The sequence below is a fragment of the Rhinichthys klamathensis genome, unplaced genomic scaffold (assembly GCF_029890125.1).
Source record: "Rhinichthys klamathensis goyatoka isolate OS25496 unplaced genomic scaffold, OSU_Roscu_1.1 h1tg000115l_1, whole genome shotgun sequence".
Lineage (NCBI taxonomy): Eukaryota > Metazoa > Chordata > Actinopteri > Cypriniformes > Leuciscidae > Rhinichthys > Rhinichthys klamathensis.
In genome coordinates this window covers 3,068,980-3,079,366 of record NW_026606652.1, presented here as the reverse complement: position 1 = coordinate 3,079,366, position 10,387 = coordinate 3,068,980, and positions in this window count along the sequence as shown.

The window sequence follows — 10,387 nt, the reverse complement described above, 5'->3', positions numbered from 1 at the left end:
CGTCACTAAAATGACAATTTTGACCATGCTTCAATATTCGACGCTTTAGGCACCCTTTAGCGTCAGTTACATGACGCGATCCTAGGGCGTCATATTACTGACGCTTTACCTTTAGCGTCAGTTAGATGACGCGGGTAGGTTTAGGTCTGGGGTAGGGTTAGGATTAGATAGCGTCATCTAACTGACGTTAAAGGTAAAGCGTCAGTAAGATGACGCCCTAGGATCGCGTCATGTAACTGACGCTAAAGGGTGCCTAAAGCGTCAAATATTGAAGCATGGTCAAAATGATTCCCGAGGCGTCAGTTTCATGACGCCTAGGGATGAGAATGGGCTGGGCATCCCTGTACCTGTGTGAGTGTTTATATTGGAACTTTTTGCCTGTTCGCCTTTCTTCTACCTACACCACACCGTGACAAATATTTAAACAAAAAAAACTTAAACATAAGTTTCATATTTCTAAGTTATATTTAAGCATCACATGAGTGATGAGCAGGCCAGGGGTGGGTAATCGGGAGAATTCCCGGTGGGTCGAGGATTTTTCTTTTTTACATTTGTCACGTTGTCTATTTTCTCTTAAAGGCTACACACGTTCCACATGTGTACACAGCAGCGCGCAGCCTCTGCATGGGGTGTACCATGTAAGGGAGTTCTCCCCTCCTCTTTCAAATAGAGTTGGTTGGGTCCATAGCCCGTCTTTTTCAAAACGTTTTCTCAGGTAGTAGGCTACCGATAGCTTGGCCGCCCCTACCGTAACTGTATGCGTCAGGGAGGATGAATGGGAGGAAGAGGCCAGGAGGGGCTGAAAAAGCCAGGTTGAAAAAAAGAAAGGCATTGGAGGAGGATGCTGCCAAATGTGGCAAGCTTACAGATTTATTTTCAAGAGGACAAACACAAGTGGCACCAGGTAAAGAGAGATAGCCAGGCCTAGTAATGATTAGCATTAGCAACGCTGCAACGTAATTATTCGGCAAATACCGTTGTAGCGTTGTCAACCTATTCACGACTAAAATATTAAATGTAATTAAGGCGAGACACAGCAGGCAAAAACATCGTTTTTTTACTGGTCAATTTTGAGATTTTGGGATATTTGTCTTCTTTCAGACTTGTGGTGAAAAAAAGTCCGAAATAGAGGGGTTTCACGACGCGTCATCAATCCGGAAGTCGGCCATTTTGGAGGCACAGAACGTAAATAATGCCACTGAACTGAATGGACTCGCAAATTTGGCTGATTATTGCTGCTGAAAAATGGTCGAGTTTTTGTCTGTACCAATCGGTCACATCGGGAAAAAACATGTCGAGTGCTATAGACTGTCAAAAGTTAAAGAGAAGAGTGCAAAAAACTGATGAAAGAAGGCGTTTGTGGTTGAGAGAGGTAGTACATCATCAGACAGGTGTAAATGAAGCGTTGACTTTGGCTAAAATGTCGACGTAGTTAACTATGGCTACATTCACACTGTCAGTCCAAATCCGATTATCTTTGTATCAAATTGGAATCTGATCTAAAATGATGTCCACACTGTGTATCGCAACTGTTCAGATCCGACGTGTGTGTCCATGCATGTTATTTGGTAATATGGCAATGACTTTGCGTTGATGGAGGGGTTGCATTTGCAATATAATGTTAGATGTTGTCTTTTTTAAATGTTACAACATGGAAATGTGTATAGCCGACGCGCTGGACTACTACGGCAGAACTGTAGGAGGCTGGTATGTAACGTTACTGCTTTTTTCCCACGCTCGTCTGCGCCGGTTTCAGAAATAATACTTTTCTGCTCGTCCGGCACTTTGCAAAAACACAGCATTGTTTCGGCAGTGACTTTCAGTATGTTTCCTATAAATGACGTTTGCATTTTAAGACATACCACGCGAAATCCGATCGTTCAGACTGAGGCTGATGTCCTGATATGTGATTTGAATAGGATTTCAAACCACATATGGATGTAACTTGAAACGAATTTCATGTGCTTTTTTGGACTGACAATCTGAACGTATCTTATTTCGGGATAATAAATAGATGGAAGAATTGCAGTAATGTTACGTGCTAGAGAAGCTAACTCGTTCGGATATTTATCAGCTACCACATAATGTGACCACATAAAACATATTAACTTTAGTTTGTCAAAATGTTGCGCTCTCTCCTGCTTCCCAAGTCCTTCTCTATATGATTTCGCACCTACCACGTGTTTTTTCCGTGGTTTATTAGTGTAACAATGTGTTCAGTAGTACATGAACGTCTCAGGTTACAAATGTAACCTTTGTTCCCTGAGAACAGGGAACGAGACAATACGTCATCGACGTTATGGGGAACGCCTCAGGCGTGACAGGTGTCTGAAATCACTATCAAATCACGTCAATCACATTGACCGGCGACAGCCCGTGAATCATTAGCGTGAATGATTAACGTGCGACCTGGAAGTATATAAGGGCGCCTTGCAAACATGACAAATCACCTTATCGTCTGAAGGGACTGTACGGCAGGCAAGCCCCGAGGCATGGCAGGGAGACGTATTGTCTCGTTCCCTGTTCTCAGGGAACAAAGGTTACATTTGTAACCTGAGACGTTCCCTTTCGAAGGGAACTCAACAATACGTCATCGACGTTATGGGGAACGATATACCCACGCCGCCATGCTGAGGGGAGTGCATGCCCTCAGGCAGTGACAACTGTCCGAACCAGCAAATTCAAATGAAATGCTAGAACCACTCACCCTCAGGTCACACTGGGCTGTCAGTGACAGCATTCCCTACGGTCATAGCCCAAGCTATAAGCCTAACAGGAAAACCTCCATAAACATAGTTAAATGAAAGCCTACCTGGGCCTGCTCAAAGGCCTAGGACCACAACTTCAATTAGAAGGGGCCCCTTCTAGGGAATGTGGCTAGGGAACCCGAAGGAACCCCAGCCAGTCACTATTCAGGGGAACGTACTCACCCCGATATGCCACCAGGACGGCCTGACCTGGCGTCAGATACATAGACACTTAGTCTGGCCACTTCCTGTCTGTCCGAAGACAGAGCCTCTGGAAAAAAGCCTTAAGTAAGGCATCCAACCCGAGGGACTGCGACGCTGGCAGTGAACCACTCGGCCCGGATCTCAGAGACGGGATATCCCGGAGAGTATGACTCAGCATAGTGCTTTATGACCCTTGCTAGCGAGGGGAGTTTCTCTACTCGATCCATGGATCAACCCAGTGTTTGCAAACACTGAGGAGGCCTGTGAAGGCCTAATGGCTGATCTAACCGGGAGGCCTCACAAGAGGCCTACGACCGTCTGACCAGACTCAGGAAGCCGCATGCTCATAGAGACCCTCAGTGAGGGGAGCACAAGGTCTGCCTGGTAGGCAAACCAGGCTGTAGGCAGGAAAGGTTCCAGGAGGGAACAAATAGCAGAGAATAAACACTTTAGCGAGCCAGGGCGCAAGCTCGCCCTCAGCAGCTGCCTATTAAGGCTAGCTGAAACTGATAGCAAGAGGCCACTAGCTTCATAAACCCAGCACCATTAGAGAAACATTACAGGGAGGCCCGGAGAGGCCTACTACCTGATAACCACAGTATGTGGGGAGCTCACCTTCAGGGAGGCCTGGTGAGGCCTGCTACCTTACAACCACAGTATGTGGGGAGCTCACCTTCAGGGAGGCCTGGTGAGGCCTGCTACCTTACAACCACAGTATGTGGGGAGCTCACCTTCAGGGAGGCCTGGTGAGGCCTACTACCTGATTGCTACAGTCTGTGGGAACTCACCTTCAGGGAGGCCTGGTAAGGCCTACTACCTGATAGCAACAGTATGTGGTCACCCACAGGGAGGCCTAGAGAGGCCTACTACCTGATAACCACAGTATGTGGGAACTCACCTTCAGGGAGGCCCGGTGAGGCCTGCTACCCTACAACCACAGTATGTGGGGAGCTCACCTTCAGGGAGGCCCGGTGAGGCCTGCTACCTTACAACCACAGTATGTGGGGAGCTCACCTTCAGGGAGGCCTGGTGAGGCCTGCTACCTTACAACCACAGTATGTGGGGAGCTCACCTTCAGAGAGGCCTGGTGAGGCCTACTACCTGATTGCTACAGTCTGTGGGAACTCACCTTCAGGGAGGCCTGGTAAGGCCTACTACCTGATAGCAACAGTATGTGGTCACCTACAGGGAGGCCTAGAGAGGCCTACTACCTGATAGCGATAGTACGTGGGGAACTCACCCTCAGGGAGGCCTGGTGAGGCCTGCTACCTGATAATCACAGCATGTGGGAACTCGTTTTCAGGGAGGCCTGGTGAGGCCTACTACCTGACAGCCATAATATCTGGGAGCTTTTTACTGCTACCCGATAGTAAGCCAGGCTAGCTGTCCAGTTGCCCGTCCTTGGGCTTGTCTCTTCAGGGAGGCCTGGTGAGGCCTACTACCTGATAACCATCTTAAGTGGGAATTCACCCTCAGGGAGGCCTGAGGGGCCTACTACCTGATAGCAACTGGTAGCTGAGTCCGGGTGACAGTTCCAAGGCGGCCTGCTAAGGCCAGCCAGCTGGGGACTCGCCTATCAGGGAGGCCCGGTTGGGCCTACTAGCTGATAGCAAGTCAATTCTGCTACAAAGGAACACTGTTGGGAACCATACTACACCAATGTAACTATTGGGCCCACCCACAGGAGGCCTAGTACGGCTAGCTACCTGTAGCGGCATTAAAGCATGACCCACAATGTTGGGACTCACCTCCGAGGAGGCCTGTTTAAGGCCTACTACCCACTGGTGAGTCAACTGCCCGAACCACCAAGGCCAACCAATTCTCTCGAGAAGTAGCCTATAGCGCCCTCTTGGGGGCTGCTCATACAAGGAGGCCTGCTGAGGCCTACTACCTGATGGCGCAGCCTTCGTTGGCAGATAAGCTGTTTACACAGCGCCTACAGCATCCTGGTGCCTAATCACATTGCCCATGGCAGAGTACTCAGCATAGAGAGCTAATACCCTTAGAACAAGGGGAGTACAACATACGTCACTCTGCCTCAGTGGAGGCCCCAGTTAGTCAGGGGCCTACCATCTATGCATGGGCGTCAGCACAGGGCAATGCTCTGGCTTCAGGGGAGCGAACTTCGACCAAAGAAGAAGTGAAGGCTTACTTCATACTCGACCCGAGCCATAGTAGTGCGAGGTAGGATAAAAACAGAACTGGGAGTGAAGTGCTCAGACCTACCCTGAATCACAGGGGAATACTCACACCTCACCCTGAGTTTACCAGGGTGCGGGCCTGCCAGCGGCTCTAGGGGTAACAGAAAAACATCTGTGCCCAACCTAGGGGAGTGGGGCTTGAATGAAAGCCAACCACCTACAACCCACAGCCTGAGCAGTAGCTCAGCAAGGTATTAGTGAAGCCTACACTGGCGGCCTAAATCCGTAGGCCAGTTCTGCACGGCAGGGTCGGGCAGGAGACTCAGTCTTCTTAGTGAAGCGAAAGACGGCCTAACCCTGCTCAAAAGGACTTATATACCACGGAGGCCTAACTGAGGCCTACCATGTCCTTATAAACCATCCTCTGCACCACGCTGCATTACTCTAGTCACCCCAGAATGCAGAGAAGGGGGCAGGCCTTGGCCTAACGACTCCCATGGGAGGAGGCTGATTATACAGGGATGCCAAAACCTACATTCACAAAGTGAAGGGTCAGAGGAAGAAATGCTAATTTTAGCAGAACGCCTCTAATATCCCTGGCACAGCCTAGGCCAGCTACAGAGGCGGCCCTGGTGAGGGCCAACCTGTAAGCATAGATCTATCTGAGGGCTCAGAGGAGCCACAGCCTACTAAAGAATATAGTCTGTATTATTCCATACAAAGGGCTGCAGAACGCTCAACCTAATGAAAACTCAACAGAGCTCAAGGGGCGAAATACTCAGAAAAGTCAAAACGGTCCCATGGGCCGGACATAAGATCTATCTGAAGCTCTAGCGTCAGTCAACACTCTAAGTAAACATTCTATCAGAGAGAGACCAACTACTCTACCCTGAGGTGGCTAGTAGCCCGAAGGCTAACATAGTTATCATTCTGGCCACCTAACGGGGAACTTCAGGGCCCTAATAATCCAATAAAGTTACCTTACCTTTATTACCTTGACATGACCCCATAACTCTTTATACAGGGAACGAGGTCTGTAAAGAGAAATGTTATTTTTTATCACAAAAAATATACTCCTTGAAAAGACCAGCAGCTCACCTGCGGCGTGCAAAGTGAAGACTCACCAGACAGTTCTTCATGAACATGGGGTCTACCACCTTTACATACCTGAAAGAGGCACTCTCACTAACCAAGCCGAGGCGGGCCATCAGAACATTGTTCTAACCATGAGCCCAGCCTCAGGCCTGATGTAAGAAGCGCCTGGGGAGTCGGGGAAGAGAGGAAAAGGCAAAGATATAATCACGCCCTCAGGGAAGATGATCCAAGACCAACGCAACGTGCGTTTGTGCCGGATCACCTCCCTCAGATCCCTCTTCCCATCCACGCATACCCATGCTCTCCTATCCTCTCAACATCAGCGAGCTAGCCCGCTGATGTTGGTGGATACAGGCAGAGTATGGGTTCTTCCATGTCCTCTCGATCTCAGTATGAGATCGGGAAGAAATGAAAGGCTCACCTGAGCTGGTGGTTCTATGACCGGGGAAAAACCGCTCTCATCGCGAGCGATTTCTCCCCCAACGAGCAGCCACGGCAGCTGCAGCCTGCCCGCGGCGCGTTCTATAATACCAACCAGCTCAGCATACACGGGGCAGGGTGGCTGAGAAGATACAGGAAAATATTTTATTATTTCCACCCTCATCAGCCATCTCCTGTTTGTCCGGGAGAGCGCTTGCTGCCGGACTAAGTTTTCCCTTTTTTTCTTTTTTGAAAAACTTCATCCAATTGCAGCTTCTCATCAGCCGCCGCATCGTCTGAGAGGATTACACCCCTCTCAAGGCGATCGGCGAGCTTCATCTGTGACATCCAGACGCTGAACCCTCTTCTCTCGAGAAGAGGGACAGGCGCGATCACAATTTGTACAGGCAGTTCCCTCGAGAACCGCCTGTGCGCGTCTTCCTTCCCAGACAAAAAATGCACAGTTCACGTGTGTCACCCGGCTACAAATATCTTGGGCATGGGTCTGCACACTTCTGAAAGCATTTCATAATTACCTGATTTTCAAAGCAGTTACAGACAAAACAGTCCCTGAAGACGAAAAGATGATTTGTCATGTTTGCAAGGCGCCCTTATATACTTCCAGGTCGCACGTTAATCATTCACGCTAATGATTCACGGGCTGTCGCCGGTCAATGTGATTGACGTGATTTGATAGTGATTTCAGACACCTGTCACGCCTGAGGCGTTCCCCATAACGTCGATGACGTATTGTTGAGTTCCCTTCGAAAGGGAACAGTGCAATCCATGCTGTTGTTTACATCCGAGTGCCTCCATAATGGCCGCGCATCCGGGTTACCGCCCAGAACGTGACGTTGGTGAAACCCCTCTATACACATTTAGGTCTTTATCTTACTACACTTTGTCTGTTTGCGCCTGTAGATTTCTCATAAATTCATCAAAAGTTGGCGATCTAAATCACCCCGCTGCTCCGCGATCACTGTCTGCACCCTGTCATCACATACACCGTTAGAAAGCTCTCTCACTCCTGTACAATGCTGTCTGATCCAAATATGGTCATTTACTTTTTATCAGCAACCAATCGTGAAAATATAACTCTGAATGCGCAATCTCATTGGCTGCTGCTAAATCTTTAAAGCCCATTTTCTCAAAATGACCTTTCTCTCATACTCTAAGTCCGAAATCTCCACTTCAGTGGCACCTATATACACCAAACTTTCCAGTCTTGTACCTAGTTATATTATGAAGACATTTACAGAGGGATTTGTAAATATATTATTCGTAGCCTGATTTATATAACATTTTATTCCAAAAAACATGGCGAAAATATTTTTTTTAAGGCTATTGACAGTATATTCTGATTTACAGGATAACAAAAGTAGATATCCATAAATTCCTCTGTAATTTTAAGAAAGAGCAGTATATGACGGTACATGATAAACCAAAATGTATTGTTTGCTCAGAAGTGGGTGTAGTAAAGGAGTAAATTACCACAATTTGATATCCATGCAGAAAAATGATAATGACCATGATATTTTTTGTTAACTTCTCAGCTTAAGTGAATTATTATTTAACCTTTACATTATTGTTGAACCATGGTATTAATAAAAACTACACAATAGTTAGAGCTGAACTGTTGCTTCATTTATCCAATTTCCTCCACCATTGAAAAAGTGGGCCGGTCTTGGGCCTGGTGATGAGTGCATGAGTGATGAGTGCATGTGGGGGAGGGGTGCGATTTTCGAATAATAATCTAATGATACCCAGCGATCTTCGAATATTATTTTTGCTTCAAATGCCCATCCCTAGTTTCCAACAATGTTTAAAGCTATTTTAACCAGTGTAATGGCCTAGTGTAATGGTCTGTGTTGTTGTGTCGCCTGTGAATGACGTCATATCCGCGCTACCCTTGATTTCCGTAGAAACAATGGAAACACCAAAGATGCTTTAATGCCTGATTTGAATAGCATGAAGCAAGTTTTGCAAGTTTTTTTTTACATGTGTAAATGTATGCATTAAAAAGATAGATTTTTAAAGATTTTTTAGTTTCAGTGCTATTTCAGAACTTTTGCAGTGCACACAAAAATAGCGTAACTGTTTAGGAGAACCTCCTATGTCTGCAATACAAAGTCGTGCTTGTGAAAGTAACATCATCAGGCAGACCCAGAGTCTCACAGCCCGTACTAAGTTGCTAAACTATTCTCATTGATGCCCTTGCTGAATCTGAATGACGGCTTTCATTTCCCCCAACATTCGGCGGCACACAGCGCAGAGCTGCGATTGAGTTGTTCACTTCTCCTCCAGTGAATTCTACCTCACGGAACGTAGAGGATCTGTAATTCCGAAGAAAATTTGCATAGCAAACATGCCATAGTCACTCGAGGGAGGACATCAAATCCTCCAGTGCTCATTCTCATGTTTGTTTGCGAGTTGATAGTCAAAGCTGTTTTGGTCTAATGCTAAAAGTGAATGCATTATTAGCTGCACTGCTAATGTGGTGTGTATATTCTTGGTCGGTGCTGATCATTGGAGAGTTGATTCTAGAATTATTTCTAAAGGAAGACGTCAAAAACGATTTTGCATCTATAAAAATCCATCCAAATTGCACTAGTAACTGATGGTGATCAAAAATGGTATGCTACTGATGGGGATCATAAAACAAATATGGATTCTGATTAAGTATTATGCTCAAAAAAGTTCTTATTTTGTAACCCTCTTACCTTTCAAATAGAATGTTGTTACAAGTTTATCTTCTTCACTGTAACAACTTGAAAGGCACAGTATGTAAGTTTCGCAACTAGATGTCGATTTTTCAACAACAAAAAAAGCAGTAGCTTGATGACTGTTATGAACTGCTCCGAGACACGAAGGTTGAGGATCCAAATGCAGTTTATTAAAGTACATCAAAATCGTAATCAGAATCAAGGCAAAGGTCATACACAGGCAGGCAATCGAAACAAACAGACAAATCCAGAGGGTGAGGGAGGTGGAGCAGAAGCGGCCCTGGGGGCGGGATGGAGGGCCAGGCCCGTGGAGCGGAAGAGGACCTGGAGACAGCGGCAAGACGGGAGACCAGGGCGGAGCAGGCAGTGCAGGAGCCCAGGGCGGAGCAGGCGACCAGGGCGGAGCAGGCAGTGCAGGCAACCCTGGTGAAGCAGGCTGTGCCGGCGACCAGGGCGGAGCAGGTAGTGCAGGCGACCAGGGCGAAGCAGGCTGTGCAGGTGACCAGTGCGGCTCAGGCTGTGCAGGTGACCAGGGCGGATCAGGCAGAGCAGACGACCAGGGCGGACCAGGCAGTTCAGGTGGCCAGGGAGAAGACGACCCTTCAGGAGGCCAGGGAGGAGACGACCCTTCAGGCGGCCAGGACGGAGCCGACCCTTCAGGCGGCCAGGGCGAAGCTGACAGTTCAGGCGGCGCGGCCTCCATGGTCCTATCAAGGGACCTCCTGCCCCCCCCCCCCCCACAAATGTCCTTGGGGGCGGCTATGGGGTTATGGGCAGGAACAGACACCGGCTCGTGAACAGACAGCGGCTCGGGAACAGGAACAGACACCGGCTCAGGAACAGGAACAGACACCGTGGCGGCAGCCATCTTTGCGGCCATCTTTGCACCGTGGCAGCGGCCGTCTTGTCCGGAGACACTGGCTCGGCGGCGGCCATCTTGTCCGGAGACACTGGCTCGGCGGCGGCCATCTTGTCCGGAGACACTGGCTCGGCGGCGGCCATCTTGTCCGGAGACACTGGCCCGGCGGCGACCATCTTGTCCGGAGACACTGGCCCG